Source organism: Muntiacus reevesi, chromosome 2 (assembly GCF_963930625.1).
Source record: "Muntiacus reevesi chromosome 2, mMunRee1.1, whole genome shotgun sequence".
NCBI lineage: Eukaryota > Metazoa > Chordata > Mammalia > Artiodactyla > Cervidae > Muntiacus > Muntiacus reevesi.
In genome coordinates, this window is record NC_089250.1 from 225,275,778 (window position 1) to 225,292,315 (window position 16,538).

The window sequence follows — 16,538 nt, forward strand, 5'->3', positions numbered from 1 at the left end:
AGTACAGGTCAGTGGAACAGGATAGACCGTCCAGAGATAGACCCCCAGGTACTTAGGGTAACTAATCTGTGACAAAGGAGGCAAGAATATACAATGGAGAAAAGGCAGGCTCCAAGTAAGGGGGGCTGGGGAAAGTGGACAGCTCCATGTAAGAGAGTGAAAGTAGAGCACTCTTTAACAGTGTACACAAAAACTCAAAACGGATCAAAGACCTAAGTGTAAGACCACATACCATAAAATGGGAAGTCAGGCCTAACACACTCTGATATAAATCACAGCAGTATCTTTGTTGATCCATCTCCTAGATGTATGAGAATATAAACAAGAATAAACAAATAGGACCTAATTAAAGGTTTTTGCAAAGTGAAGGAAACCATAAACAGTGAAAAGACAACCCACAAAGTGGGAGAAAATGTTTGCAAATGAAGTGACTGACAAGGGATTAATCTCCAAAATCTACAAAGAGCTCCTGCAGCTCAGTATCAGAAAAGCAACAACCACAAAATCCCAATCAGAAAAAGGACAGAAGATCTAAATAGACATTACTCCAAAGACATATGACCAAAAAGCATATGAAAAAGTGTTCAGCATCACTAATTATTAGGGAAACACAAATCAAACCTACAATGAAGTATCACCTCACACCAGTCAGAAAGGCCATTATCAACAAGTATACAAACAATAAATGCTGGAAAGGGTGTGGAGACAAGGGAACCCTCCTACACTGTTGATGGACTTGTATGTTGGTGCAGCCACTATGGAGATCAGTATGGAGGCTCCTTAAAATACTAAAAATAGAGTCACCATGTGACCCAGCAGTCTCAGTCCTGGGCATATATCCAGACAAAATTAGAAGTTGAAACATGCACACCTATATTCCTTGCAGTACTATTCAGAATAGCCAAGACATGGAAGCAACCTAAGTGTCCATCGACAGAGGAATGGAGAAAGAAGATGTGATATATATACATACATACACACACACATACATACACAGTAGAATATTACAGTGATAAGAAAGAATGAAATGATGCCATTTATAGCATCATGAATAGACCTAGAGATTATCATACTAAGTGATATAAGTCAGAAAAACAAATATGATATCACTTTTATCTGGAGCCTAAAATATGGCACAAATGAACCTTTCCTAAGAAACTGGGCAGGCAGATGGGCCCCAGGGTGGCCAGTGGAAGCCATGAGGCTGGGGTGCCCTCTGCTCCTGGGCAACCTCCAACATTGGCTCCAGCCTTCCCCGACCCCCTTCCCTGCAACTCTAGCAGGGCCTCTGCCTTGGCCCCCGGGCAGTATGTTGACCAACATCCAACAGCTTGATGAAGGTTTATACACTCAATGAGGACCAGCAGTGGGATAACCAGGGCGCCAGGCATGTCATCCAGCTATGGGGAGCAGCTGCAGGGCATGCCCTCCTAGTCAGGGCCTGACAAAACATGGTCTGCTGGAGAAGGGGATGGCAAACCACGTCAGTATTCTTGCCTTGAGAACCCCATGAACAGTATGAAAAGGAAAAAGGATATGACACTGAAAGATGAGCCCCCCAGGTCAGTAGGTGTCCAATATGCTACAGGGGAAAAGCTGATAAATGGCTCCAGAAAGAATGAAGAGGATAAGCCAAAGTGGAAAGGACACCCAGTTGTGGATGTGACTGGTGATGGAAGTAAAGTCTGATGCTGTAAAGAGCAATATTGCATAGGAGCCTGGAATGTTAGGTTCATGAATCAAGGAATATTGGAAGCAGTCAAACAGGAGATGGCAAGAGTGAACATTGACATTTTAGCAATCAGTGAACTGAAATGGACTGGAATGGGCGAATTTAATTCAGATGACCACTGTATCTACTACTGTGGGAAAGAATCCCTTAGAAGGAATGTAGTAGCCCCATAGTCAGCAAGAGAGTCTGAAATGCAATTCAGTCCAGTTCAGTCAATCAGTCATGTCCAACTCTTTGCGACCCTATGGACTGCAGCACGCCAGGCCTCCCTATCCACCACCAACTCTCAGAGTTTACTCAAACTCATGTCCATTGAGTCAGTGACGCCATACAACCATCTCATTGTCTGTTGCCCCCTTCTCCCGCCTTCAATCTTTCCCAGGATCAGGGTCTTTTCCAGTGAGTCAATTCTTTGAATCAGGTGGTCAAAGTATTGGAGTTTCACTTCAGCATAAAGCTTCAGTTGAATATTCAGGACTGATTTCCTTTAGGATGGACTGGTTGGATCTCCTTGCTGTCCAAGGGACTCTCAAGAGCCTTCTCCAACACCACAGTTCAAAAGCATCAATTATTTGGTGCTCAGCTTCTTTATAGTCCAACTCTCACATCCATACATGACTACTGGAAAAACCATAGTTTTGACTTGGTGGACCTTTGTTGGCAAAGTAATGTCTCTGCTTTTTAATATGCTGCCTAGGTTGGTCATAACTTTTCTTCCAAGGAGTAAGCATCTTTTAATTTCATGGCTGCAGTCACCATCTGCAGTGTTTTTGGAGCTCCCCAAAATAAAGTCTCTCACTCTTTCCCCATCTGTTTGCCATGAAGTGATGGGACCAGATGCCATGATCTTAGTTTTTTGAATGTTGAGTTTTAAGCCAACTTTTTCACTCTCCTCTTTCACTTTCATCAAGAGGCTCTTTAGTTCCTCTTTGCTTTCTGCCATAAGTGTGGTGTCATCTGCATATCTGAGGTTATTGATATTTCTCCTGGCAATCTTGATTCTAGCTTGCGATTCATCTAGCCTAGTGTTTCTTATGATGTACTCTGCATATAAGTTAAATAAGCAGGGTGACAATATATAGCCTTGACGTACTCCTTTCCCTATTTGGAACCAGTCTGTTGTTCCATGTCCAGTTCTAACTGTTGTTTTCTGACCTACATACAGATTTCTGAGGAGGCAGGTCAGGTGGTCTGATATTCCCATCTCTTTTAACAATTTTCCACAGTTTGTTGTGATCCCCACAGTTTGTTGTAATCCTAAATGCAGTACTTGGGTGCAATCTCAAAAATGACAGAATGATTCTGTTTGTTTCCAAGGCAAATCATTCAATATCACAGTAATCCAAGTCTATGCCTGAACCACTAAAGTCAAAGAAACTGAAGTTGAATGGTTCTATGAAGACCTACAAGACCTCCTAGAACTAACCAAAAAAGATGTCCTTTTCATCATAGAGGACTGGAATGCAAAATTAGGAAGTCAACAGATACCTGGAGTAACAGGCAAATTTGGCCTGGGAGTACAAAATGAAGCAGGGAAAACGCTAACTATTTTGCCAGGAGAACACACTGGTCATAGCAAACACCGTCTTCCAACACTCAAGAAGCAATTCTACATTTGGACATCACCAGATGGTCAATACAGAGATCAGATTGCTTGTATTCTTTGTAGCCAAAGATGGAGATGCTCTAAAGAGTCAGCAAAACAAGACTTGGAGCTGACTGTGACTCAGATCATCAGTTCCTTATTGCAAAATTTAGGCTCAAATTGAAAAAAGGGAAAACCACTAGGCCACTTAGGTATGACCTAAATCAAATCCCTTATGATTATACAGTGGAGGTGATGAACAGATTCAAGGGACTAGATCTGGTAGACAGAGTGCCTCAAGAGCTATGGATGGAGGTTTGCACTATTGTACAGGAGCTAGTGACCAAAACCATCCCCAAGAAAAAGAAATGCAAGAAGGCAAAATGGTTTTCTGAGGAGCACTTACAAATAGTTGAGAAAAGAAGAGAAGCGACAGACAAAGGAGAAAAGGAAAGATATACCCATCTGAATGTAGAGTTCCAGAGAATAGCAAAGAGAAATAAGAAAGCCTTTTTAAGAGAACAGTGTAAATAAATAGACTAGGAAAGACTAGAGATCTCTTCAAGGAAATTAGAGATACCAAGGAAACATTTAATGCAAAATAGATACAATAAAGGACAGAAATGTCAAAGACCTAATAGAAGCAGAAGAGATTAAAAGAGGTGGCAAGAATATACAGAATTGTACACAAAGGTCTTAATGAATCAGATAGCCACAATGGTGTGGTCACTCACCTAGAACCAGACATGGTGGAATGTGAAATCACATGGACCTTAGGAAGCATTACTATGAACAAAGTTAGTGGAGGTGATGGAATTCCAGTGGAGCCATTTCAAATCTTAAAAGATGATGCCGTGAAAGTGTTGCATTCATATGCCAGCAAATTTGGAAAACTCATCAGTGGCCACAGGACTGGAAAAGATCAGTTTTCATTCCAATTCCAAAGAAGGGCAATGCAAAAGAATGTTCAAACTACTGTGCAATTGGGCTCATTTCACATGCTAGCAAGGTAACACTCAAAATCCTTGAGGCTAGGCTTCAACAATATGTGAACTGAGGACTTTCATATGTACAAGCTGGATTTAGAAAAGGTAGAGAAACCAGAGATCAAATTGCCAACATCTATTGGATGACAGAAAAAACAAGGAAATTCCAAAAGAACTTCTGCTCCATTGACTATTCTAAAGCCTTTGACCGTGTGGATCACAACAAACTGTGGGAAATTCTGAAAGAAATGGGAATACCAGACCACCTTACCTGCCTCCTGAGAAACCTGTATGCAGATCAAGAAGCAACAGTTGGAAGTGGACATGGAACAACAGACTGGTTCCAAATAGGAAAAGGAGTATGTCAAGGCTGTATACTGTCACCCTGCCTATTTAACTTACATGCAGAGTACATCATGTGAAATGCCAGGCTGGATGAAGCACAAGATGGAATCAAGACTGCCAGGAGAAATATCAATAACCTCAGATATACAGATGACACCACCCTTATCGCAAAAAGTGAAGAGGAACTAAAGAGCCTGTTGATAAAAGTGAAAGAGGAGAGTGAAAAAGTTGGCTTAAAACTCAACATACAAAAAACTAAGATCATGGCATCTGGTCCCATCACTTCATGGCAAATAGATAAGGAAACAATGGAAATAGTGAGAGACTTTATTTTCTTGGGCTCCAAAAACACTGCAGATGGTGACTGCAGCCATGAAACTGAAAGATGCTTGCTCCTTGGAAGAAAAGCTCTGACAAACCTAGACAGCATGTTAAAAAGCAGAGACATTACTTTGCTGACAAAGGCCCGTCTAGTCAAAGCTATGGTTTTTCCAGTAGTCATGTGTGGATGTGAGAGAGTGACTATAAAGAAGACTGAGCACCAAAAAATTGATGCTTTCAAACTGTTCTGGAGAAGACTTGAGAACCCCGTGGACTGCAAGGAGATCAAACCAGTCAATCCTGAAGGAAATCAACCCTGAATATTCAATATTTTGGATACCTGATGCGAAGAACTGACTCATTGGAAAAGACCCTGGTGCTGGACAAGATTGAGGGCAAGAAGAAAAGGGGGCAACAGAAGACAAGATGGTTGGATCACACCACTGATTCAACGGACATGAGTTTAAGCAAACTCTGGGAGATAGTGAAGGACAGGAAGCCTGCCGTGCTGCCGTCCACGGGGTCTCAAAGAGTTATACATGACTAAGCGACTGAACAGCAACAACAATGAAATTGAATCAGACTCACAGATATAAAAATCAAAGATTTGGTTACCAAAGGAGAAACATAGGGGAAGCGATATATTAGGAGATTGGGATTAACATATACACACTGTGGAGTGTTAATCACTCAGTCATGTCTGACTCTTTGCAACCCCATGGACTATAGCCCGCCAGGCTCCTCTGTCCATGGGATTTCCCAGGCAAGAATACTAGAGTGGGTTTCCATTTCCTTCTCCAGGGGATCTTCCTGACCCAGGGATTGAACCTGGGTCTGCTGCACTGCAGGCAGACTCTTTACCATTTGAGCTACAGGGGAGACCCTATAAAATATACAGTTACATATAAAATACAGAACTAATAAGGACCTACTCTAAAGCATAGGGAGCAATACTCAATATTGTGTGATAACACACATGAGAAAAGAATCTGGAAAAGAATGAATGTATTACTGAAGCATTTTGCTGTACTGACATTAACACTCCATTGTAAGTCACTGTGCTCCAATAATAATTATAAAACGTACATAAATGAGCATGTGAACATTTTCCTAAGAAAGCTAACACTATTTTGCTGGATTGGTGTAGCCAGGGGCCAGCCAGGACTGGACAGACATGGCGTGTACTACGGACCTCTGTGGCAGAGTCAATCGCACAGTAGGTATAGATGCCGGGCAGGGGGAGGGGTGTTGGTGAGGGTCTGTTGCCTTCTCATTCACTTTCTCCCGAGTGGGGAAGAGAATTTTCTTTCTACTCTCTCTCTACTCTTTCTCCCAGCCTGGATCCCCTCACTGAGTGAGAATCTCAGGAGGAAATATTAACCCTGGCTTTGAGAAGTGAGAGCAACTGGGGTTTGGGTACAGGACTGCTTCAGCTCAGCCAACCCAGTGGCCTTGCAACTGTAATAGTCTCTGATTTAAAATCTGAAAAGCCAAGGAATGCCTGTTAATCCTTCCTGTGGCCACTGTGTGGGGGTGAGGGAGGTGTGGTGTGAGTGAGACTTCACGCAGTTTCTGGATGTGCTGAAATGCACATGAGCCCACAGAACAACCCTGGGAGGACTGGCTTCTCCACTTGGGCCAACAAAGCCAGAACTCCATTTTTAAGGATAATAGACCTGTTTTCTGAAGTCAGAATCAAAATAGGTTTTAGACTCTGTTCCAATGACTGTCAAAACACACATCTTTAATATGCTGAAAGACTATTTTTGATTTCATTAAGTTTTACTGATCTCTTTTCAGTTGACTTCAGTCACTCAGTCATGTCCGACTCCTTGTGACCCCGTGGACTGCAGCACACCAGGCCTCTCTGTCCATCACCAACTTCTGGAGTTTACTCAAACTCACATCCATTGAGTCGGTGATGCCATCCAACCATCTCATTGTCTGTCTTCCCCTTCTCCTTCCGCCTTCAATCTTTCCCAGCATCAGGGTCTTTTCGAATGAGTCAGCTCTACACATAAGGTGGCCAAAGTATTGGAGTTTTAGCTTCCGCATCAGTTCTTCCAATGAATATTCAGGACTGATTTCCTTTAGGGTGAACTGGTTGGATCTCCTTGCTGTCCAAGGGACTCTCAAGAGTCTTCTCCAACACCACAGTTCGAAAGCATCAATTCTTTGGCGCTCAGCTTTCTTTATAGTCTAACTTTCACATGCATACATAACTACTGGAAAAACCATAGTTTTGATTAGACAGACCTTTGATGGCAAAGTATTGTCTCTGGAAGCAGTGTCAGACTTTATTTTTTGGGGCTCCAAAATCACTGCAGATGGTGACTGCAGCCATGAAATTAAAAGACGCTTACTCCTTGGAAGGAAAGTTATGACCAACCTAGATAGCATATTAAAAAGCAGAGACATTACTTGCCAACAAAGGTCCGTCTGGTCAAGGCTATGGTTTTTCCAGTGGTCATGTATGGATGTGAGAGTTGGACTGTGAAGAAAGCTGAGCGCTGAAGAATTGATGCTTTTGAACTGTGGTGTTGGAGAAGACTCTTGAGAGTCCCTTGGACTGCAAGGAGATCCAACCAGTCCATCCTGAAGGAGATAAGTCCTGGGTGTTCATTGGAAGGACTGATGCTGAAGCTGAAACTCCAATACTTTGGCCACCTCATGCAAAGAGTTGACTCATCAGAAAAGACCCTGATGCTGGGAGGGATTGGGGGCAGGAGGAGAAGGGGACGACAGAGGATGAGATGGCTGGATGGCATCACCGACTCGATGGGCATGAGTTTGAGTAAACTCCGGGGGTTTGTGATGGACAGGGAGGCCTAGCATGTTGCGATTCATGGGGTCGCAAAGAGTCGGACATGACTGAGTGACTGAACTGAACTGAACTTTTAATATGCTATCTAGGTTGGTCATAACTTTTCCTCCAAGGAGCAAGCGTCTGTTAATTTCATGGCTGCAGTCACTATCTGCAGTGTTTTTGGAGCTCCCCAAAATAAAGTCTGTCACTGTTTCCCCATCTATTTGCCATGAAGTGATGGGACCAGATGCCATGATCTTAGTTTTCTGAATGCTGAGTTTTAAGCCAACTTTTTCACTCTCCTCTTTCACTTTCATCAAGAGGTTCTTTAGTTCCTCTTCACTTACTGTGATAAGGGTGGTGTCATCTGCATATCTGAAGTTATTGATATTTCTCCTGGCAATCTTGATTCCATCTTGTGCTTCATCCAGCCCAGCATTTCTCATGCTGTACCCTGCATATAAGTCAAATAAGCAGGGTGACATACCCCTTTCCGTATTTGGAACCAGTCTGTTGTCCCATGTCCAGTTCTAACTGTTGTTTCTTGACTTGCATACAGATTTCTGAGGAGGCAGGTCAGGTGGTCTGGTATTCTCATCTCTTTAAGAATTTTCCAGAGTTTGTTGTGATCCACACAAAGGCTTTGGCATGGTCAATAAAGCAGAAGTAGATGTTTTTCTTGGACTCTATTGCTTTTTCAATGAGCCAATGGATGTTGGCAATTTGATCTCTGGTTTTTCTGCCTTTTATGAATCCAGCTTGAACATCTGGAAGTTCATGTTCATGTACTGTTGAAGCCTGTGTTGGAGAATTTTGAGCATTATTTTACTAGCATTTGAGATGTGTACAATTGTACGGTAGTTTGAACATTCTTTGGCATTGCCTTTCTTTGGGATTAGAATGAAAACTGACCTTTTCCAGTCCTGTGGCCACTGCTGAGTTTTCCAGATTTGCTGGCATATTGAGTGCAGCACTTTAACAACATCATCTTTTAGGATTTCAAATAGCTCAACTGGAATTCTATCACCTCCACTAGTTTTGTTCATAGTAATACTTCCTAAGGCCCACTTGACTTCGCATTCCAGGATGTCTGGCTCTAGGTGAGTGATCACACTAATGTGTGAGTCATGAAGATCTTTTTTGTATAGCCCTTTTGTGTATTCTTGCCACCTCTTCTTAATATCATCTGCTTCTGTTAGGTGCATACCATTTCTGTCTTTTATTGTGCTCATCTTTGCATGAAATGTTCCCTTGGTATCTCTAATTTTCTTGAAACAATCTCTAGTCTTTCCCATTCTATTGTTTTCCTCTATTTCTTTGCATTGATCACTGAGGAAGGCTTTCTTATCTCTCCTTGCTATTTTTTGGAAGTCTGCATTCAAATGGGTATATCCTTGCTTTTCTCCTTTGCCTTTAATTTCTCTTCTTTTCTCAACTATTTTTAAGGCCTTGTCAGACAACCTTTTTGCCTTTTTGCATTTCTGTTTCTTGGGGATGGTCTTGATCACTGCCTCCTGTACAATGTCATGAACCTCTGTCCATAGTTCTTCAGGCACTCTGTCTATCAGATCTAATCCCTTGAATCTATTTGTCACTTCCACTGTATAGTTGTAAGGGATTTGATTTAGGTCATACCTGAATGGTCTAGTGGTTTTCCCTACTTTCTTCAATTTAAGTATGAATTTGGCAATAAGGAATTCATGATCTGAGCCACAGTCAGCTCCTGGTCTTGTTTTTGCTGACTGTAGAGATTGTCTCCATCTTTGGCTGCAAAGAATGTAATCAATCTGATTTCGGTGTCAACCATCTGGTCATGTCCATGTGTAGAGTCTTCTCTTGTGTTGTTGGAAGCGGGTGTTTGCTATGACCAGTGGGTTCTCTTGGCAAAACTCTGTTAGCCTTTGCCCTGCCTCATTCTGTACTCCAAGGCCAAATTTTCCCATTACTCCAGGTATTTCTTGACTTCCTACTGTTGCATTCCAGTCCCCTATAATGAAAAGGACATCTTTTATGGGTGTTAGTTCTAAAAGGTCTTGTAGATCTTCATAAAACCATTCAACTTCAGCTTCTTCTGCATCATTGGTCAGGGCATAGACTTAGATTACTATTATATTGAATGGTTTGCCTTGGAAATGAACAGAGATCATTCTGTTGTTTTTGAGATTGCATCCAAGTACTGCATTTCAGACTCTTTAGTTGACTATGGGGCTACTCCATTTCTTCTGAGGAATTCTTGCCCACAGTAGTAGATATAATGGTCATATGTGTTAAATTCGCCCATTCCAGTCCATTTTAGTTCACTGATTCCTAAAATATTGATGTTCACTCTTGCCATCTCCTGTTTGACCACTTCCAATTTGCCTTAATTCATGGACCTAACATTCCAGGTTCCTATGTAATATTGCTCTTTACATCATCGGACTTTACTTCCATCACCAGTCACATCCACAACTGGGTATTGTTTTTGCTTTGACACCGTCTCTTCATTCTTTCTGAAATTATTTCTCTACTGATCTCCAGTAGCATATTGGACACCTACTGACCTGGGGGGCTCATCTTTCAGTGTCCTATCTTTTTTCCTTTTCATACTGTTCAAGGGGTTCTCACGGCAAGAATACTAAAGTGGTTTGGCATTCCCTTTTCCAGTGGACCTCATTTTGTCAGAACTCTCCATCATGGTGCATGACTGATCTCTTTTACTCTTTGTTAAAATAAAGTGCTGTTTTTTTTTTTTTTTTAAAGCTGATGTGAGTTCTGCTTTTGTTTTTTTTTAAGTCATTGTCAACCCTTCTATCACGTTCACCAGATTCTAGGTTCTTTAAAGGGGGAATTGCAAAACAATATTGCACTGTGACTTTAAGGATATTTTGCTTTTTTTTCTTTACTCAGAACAATAGGTGAAAGGTCTGGAGACATGTGGGCTCCCCTGGTGCCTCAGCAGTAAAGAACCTGCCTGCCAATGCAGGAGACGTGGCAGGGGCTGCGGGTTTGGTCCTTGGGTTGGGAAGGTCCCCTGGAGAAGGAAATGGCAACCTCCTCCAGTATTTTTGCCTAGAAAATCCCAGGAACAGAGGAGTCTGGTGGGTTACAGTCCATGGGGTCAGAGTCAGACATGAGTGAGTAACTAAATAGCAACAGCAGCTGGAGACCTGCAGATCCTACAGAACTTTTTGGAGAAAATGTGGAGGCATGTGGTGTTTTCATAAAACTAGAGGATTTTTTCATGCTTGGCTTTCTGTGAACTGACTGGCAAGTGTGCAGCATGTGGAGCAGGGAGGACGCTGGCCTGAGAAGCATCCGGAAGCTGCTGGAAATGATCAGAGAACCACGCATGATGGGGGTGCCGCCTCCCACTCGCTCATGTGCACCATGCTGGTCCTGGGGACACAGCACAGACATGGGGGCCTAGTCCAGCTGTCACAGAGATGGCTTCATGGGCATGCCCACTGAACCACCCAGGACAGACAGATGGATTTCAGGGCAGAGACAAGCTATGGGACACACTGTCCACAGGGTCCTGGGCCTTCTTCCTCCAGCGTGGGTGAGCCCAGTGGGATGGGACAGCTCCTACCCTCAGCTTACAGATGAGGCTATGGGGGCATGGGCCGTGCTCTGCTGAAACCTGGGGGGACAGCCGTCCGTACACTTCTTCAGCTGGCCGACAGCGGGGAAAGGCAGTGGGTGGGTGAGTTGCTGGCTTGGCCAGAAGTGGGCCACAAGGTCCCCACACGCATCAGCTCAAGGTTGTTTTCACAAGTGAGCCCTTTTCTGTCCTGTGGATTCAGGGCCAGATGTGGACACATATAAGGTCTGCTTCTCTTGTGAGTTCAAGACCCTTGTGCAGTGGAAAAACCCTTCCCACTAAGCCTTGCAGCAACCTCGGTGGGCGAGGCAGGGAGCTGGAGCCAGGACTCCAGACAAGATGCTTCAGCATAAACCAGAGCTTTGAGACCATATTGCTAAGGTCCTTTATGTGTACTAAGTTTTGAGATGTTGGTCCCTCCGTATGGTTAGCTTCTGGGATCTGGAAAGGCAGCTCATGGGAAAGAGCGGATGAGATGTTCTGGAAAACCAGCAACCTTCACTCTTTTTGTTTTAAAGACATTAACAAAATTAGGACATTTCAACAACTGCTTTGTGATTGCCACTTAGCATACCAACTTGCAAAATCCCTCTGGGATGCAAAATTTTTATTTTCCTTTGTAACATCCAGATGGTTTAAAACGATGGCCCCTGGGATGAGCGTCCACAGGATCAGCTGGCCCAGGGACACCTGGGAAAGTCCTCCTGAAAGACACAGCCTGGGCAGGCATGGCTGTGTGCCCCGGGGACAGTTGCCCTCCACCAGGAAATGACTGTGGGAACCAGGAGGCTACCGTTTGTGTGAGTGATTCAGACTCTCCATGATAGAAAGTGTCACAGCTCGACTACTCAGAGACCTCTAGACACTTGACCCCTCAGAGACCTCTGGAAACTTGACTACTCAGAGATCTCTAGAAATTCTCACTAAAGACTTATCTATAACCAATGACTAGTTTTAACAGCCCAGTGGGCTGAGAGTTGGGGAGGTGGTTTCTCGGTGGAAAGCCTGCTTTTTCCAAGCGTGGGAGAGCAGCTGCAAGCGCCTTGGCCTACTCCCAGGTGGCATGTTCCCCTGGGCCATCAGCACTGTACGCTGGGGCTTCAAAAGCTCACTCTCACGGCGAGAAACTCACGCAATCCAGTGTTTCTTCTGTTTATTTGCCCTGATGTCACACCTGGCCGAGCCTCTGGGGTGCGGTGCCTCACCCTGGTTGAAGATCTCGGGCGCTGAGAGGAAAGCTTGTCTTCTTTCCTGTTCTGGCTGGGCTGCCTTCAGACTAGATGGCGTCTGTCCAGGGTGGGGCTGGCTCCACGTGTCTAAGTGTACCAGACAATCCTCAGACTTGTTGGTACCAGGAACATTTTCTTTTGCTCACAGATTCTGTGGATCAGGATTGAGACAGGGTACAATGGTGTCCACAGCGTCTGGGGTCCTATCAGGGAAGAGCTGGACAGCAAACTGCCTTCAGACTTATATCAAGAAATTTTATTTCGCTCACAGATTCTGTGGGTCAGAACTGAGACAGGGTACAATGGTATCCGTAGCATCTGGGATCTTAGTTGGGAAGAGCTGGACAGCTGGGCGCAGCATCTGGAGGCTTTTCACCCACGTCCTTTGTGTGGTGGGGAGCGCTGGAGGCTGGGCACAGCCAGGACTGGTCGCTGGAATGTGGTCTCTGTGGGTGGTTTGGGCTTCTTCACAGCCTGGTGGCCCCAGGGGGCCCAGGGGACACAGAGGAAGCTGAAGGGCTGTTTATGACCCAGCCTCAGACACCCTTTAGCATCACTTCTGCCACCTCTCTTGGTTAAAGTGGTCACAAGGTTGTCTGGGTTCAGGGGAGTGGGCAGAGCTCTACCTCCTGATGACCTCCACCTCCTGAGTGTCAAGGAACAGGCCACTGTACTCGGAGCCCAGAAGTACCTTCTCCTTTGCTGCTCACCCACCTGTTGTTTGTTTTTGTTTTAAATCTTCTGCCCTTGCCCTGGAAGCCCTGGCTCCTTGAATTCCAGGCAGGTAGTTTCTTCCTCACTCCAACGTGGGAGCATGACAGGCTTGTGTACCTTCTTCTGAATGTAGCCCTTTCTTGTGTGATGAGGGCATCACCTCTCAGGGCATGGGTCGACCTCATGGTTCTCAATCCACGAAACCAGGGCAGGTGAGCTAATGTGGAGTGACATTTCTGAGTCTCAGCCCTATTGTTCCTGGCTCCTTAAGGGTCACATACACACACATCAAGTGTCCAGTACCTATAGGTGTCCCCTCCTTCACCTTTGTATTACATTGTAAGGACCAGGGTGTGTTAGGGTCTTCCCAGGTGGTTTGGTGGTAAAGAATCTGCCTGCCAAAACAGGAGACACAAGAGACTCGAGAGACAAAGGTTCGATCCCTGGGTGGGGAAGATCCCCTGGAGAAGGGAATGGCAACCCACTCCCATATTCTTGCCTGGGAAATTTCACAGACATAGGAGCCTGGTGGGCTGCAGTCCATGGGGTTGCAAAGAATCGGACACAATGGAGCAACTGAGCATGCACAAAAAACGTGTTAAAAAGAACAGAGAATCTTGAAAATAAAAATCTCTTGGAGAAACACAAGAGGAAGAGAGTCTGACTGTTTTCTGAAAGAGCTTTTGGGGAAAAAAATCACAGTGCACTTTGCAGACCGAGATGCTATCTATCAGTATTTCCCCTCCTGCTGCGTCTGTAGGGCCTTCCTCCTGACCTCCCTGCTCCTCCGTCTGAAACGCGCATTGAGCAATCAGGCCAGTTAGAAATCCTGAGCCCAGAAATAAAGTGACTGTTGCTTTGGTGTCCCTGCACATTTGCTCCGGGTCCTGATGGAGCAGAAGGCAGTGTATGGAGGAAGCAGATGGCCGGGTCTACTGTACATTTCAGAATGTTTCAACTGCAAGGCTGGCAGGGGCTGTTGCATCACTTGCCAGCCGGGGCCACAGGACGGAGGCAGGGAGCCCTGGGGGCTGACCACTGGGCGGCAGGCTCAGTTGTCCAAAAGCAGACCTCCCTCGCGGAGAGTGGGGGTGGAGTTTGCAGAGGAGAAGGGGAAAGGGGAAACAGGCTGGGAACGATGCCTAAATTCCTCCCCAGCTCTAACATGGGTGGATGCACGGGGTACATCCATGACCAGGAGGTCAGTGAGACCCGGGTTCAAAGCCTGACTCCATTGCCAACTAGCTGTGAGACACTGTGGTGATGGCTTCCCTTCTCTGAATTTCAGTGTCCTTGGCTATAAATTACCTACCGTTCCTACTTCACTTGGATGTGTGAGGATTCATTGCCCTGACCTATTGTTGAGGTTGTTGTAGGATTCACCAAGTGAGGATTCACAGGCAGATGGTGTGGGCAGCAACTGGGGACACTGCTTAGCGTGTGTGGCATCAAACAGGAGGAGCTGAGAGATCTTCCCGAAGGGCCCATCCATGGAGGTGGTGCGGGTCCACGTGAGGACCCGCATGGACACAGTGTTCTGAGTTCGTCGTGCTGGACAGCCCTGGTGTCCACCCTGCTTGATCTCTGGAAGGCTGACCGCCATGGACACTAACAGGCTCCCTGCCCTCTGGCCTCCAGCTGAGCTCAGCCCGTGGGGCCCCAGCAGGAGACGGCATGGGTGTCCAGGAAGGAGGGACCACACAGATGTCGTGTGCACTATTAAATCTCTAGCCCACAGTACATGCTCAAGACAGTTCCTGATGAAGGAGCAAACACAGCCTCGCAGGACCTCACACAGAGCTGCACCACCTCCGTGGACGGGCCCTTAGGGAAATCTCTCAGCCCTTCTGTTTGATTCGCACCCACTAAGCAGGGACTCGGCTGAAGGTGCTTCCTAGACCTAAAGTACTGAGTGTTGTGCAGGGTGGGACTCCGCCCTGGGGCTCAGAGGATGGAGACAGAGGGTAACTGCAGGGGGTCAGTGGACCCCAGACGGAGGAGGAGGACATGGTGGCCTGTGGACTGGCACCTGGGCTGGGGCCTGGGCTCAGTGTAGGCGGGAGATGGGGGCCCATCTAAGGGTCTCTGCAGGCAAACCAGGGCCTTTGTGCAGCCAGGGGAGGAATAGAGGACTCCAGATAGCTCTCCTGTCTGGCCCAGCCAAGCTGCAAGCTTTACTCAACACGAGCCTGCTTTCTGGAAGTGTTGGCCGAGGGTGTAGGATTTGGTCAGCCTGAAACTCAAGGTGATTTCTTCAATTGTGCCTTTCGTTTCCTGATTGTGGAGCGAGCCGGGATCACTTCCCTCCTCTTCAGGCGTGAAGACCTGCTGGCACCAGAGGTCATCGTTGACTGCCCCCATGACCCCTGCCCACAGCCTTGGGGTCCTTGGCCGTGTCTGACCCTCAGTTTCCTCATCTGGCAAATGGGTGCAAAGTTACAGTGACGTGTCTTGTTGAAGGGCCTTGGAGGCTGCAGAGCAAGTGGGGAGACGTGCCCTCATGGCTGGGCCAGGCCTGCCCGGTGCTGGTCAGCACCCTCTTCTCCCCATGGGGACAGGGGTGGAAGGACAGCACAGTCCTGACTTTCAGGGTAACTGCATCCCTGCCTTTCTGTACGTTTCTACTCCCAGCACCTCTCAACACATGCCTCTTTGGGGATATTCCACAACAGACCTGGAGATTGAACCTCCAAGGCCTGGCTTCACCTGCCCAGCACCACGTGGGGAGTGTCATCTGCTGTCGAGCGCTCATTGCCGAGGTGGCATCGCATCCATGAGCAATGGTGTCATGACTGTTCCCTTCTCCCACTGTCGGGGCTCTGGGCTGTTCCCAGTCTGGGGCCATCCTCGGTGGCCCTGCACATAGGTGTGGTACACACGCCCTCTCAGATTCCTGTGATGCAGGCGTGCGTGGCCGGCTTGGCTGCCTTCCTGCTGGGTCGTGAGGGTTCCCAAAGCTGTGTCCCCACAAACGCTTGGCACTGCCAGTCCGTGTCATGAACAGTTGGGCGGTGCCCTGATGTCTCCGCCTGCTGTCACCTGGCAACTTTCTGAGGCTCCTGGCACTGGGCTGCTCATCGTCTGACTCTCGGGCAGCCTCTGTGAGGGGCCATTAATTTGAGCTCTTGCCCATTTTTGCGGGCTGTCTTTTCTCCCGGTTTCTGCATGGGCACCCGCGCCTGTTCTGTGGCCCTGGCAGTGGCTCTGAGTGTCTGGGCCGGGCGGGATGTCAAGGAT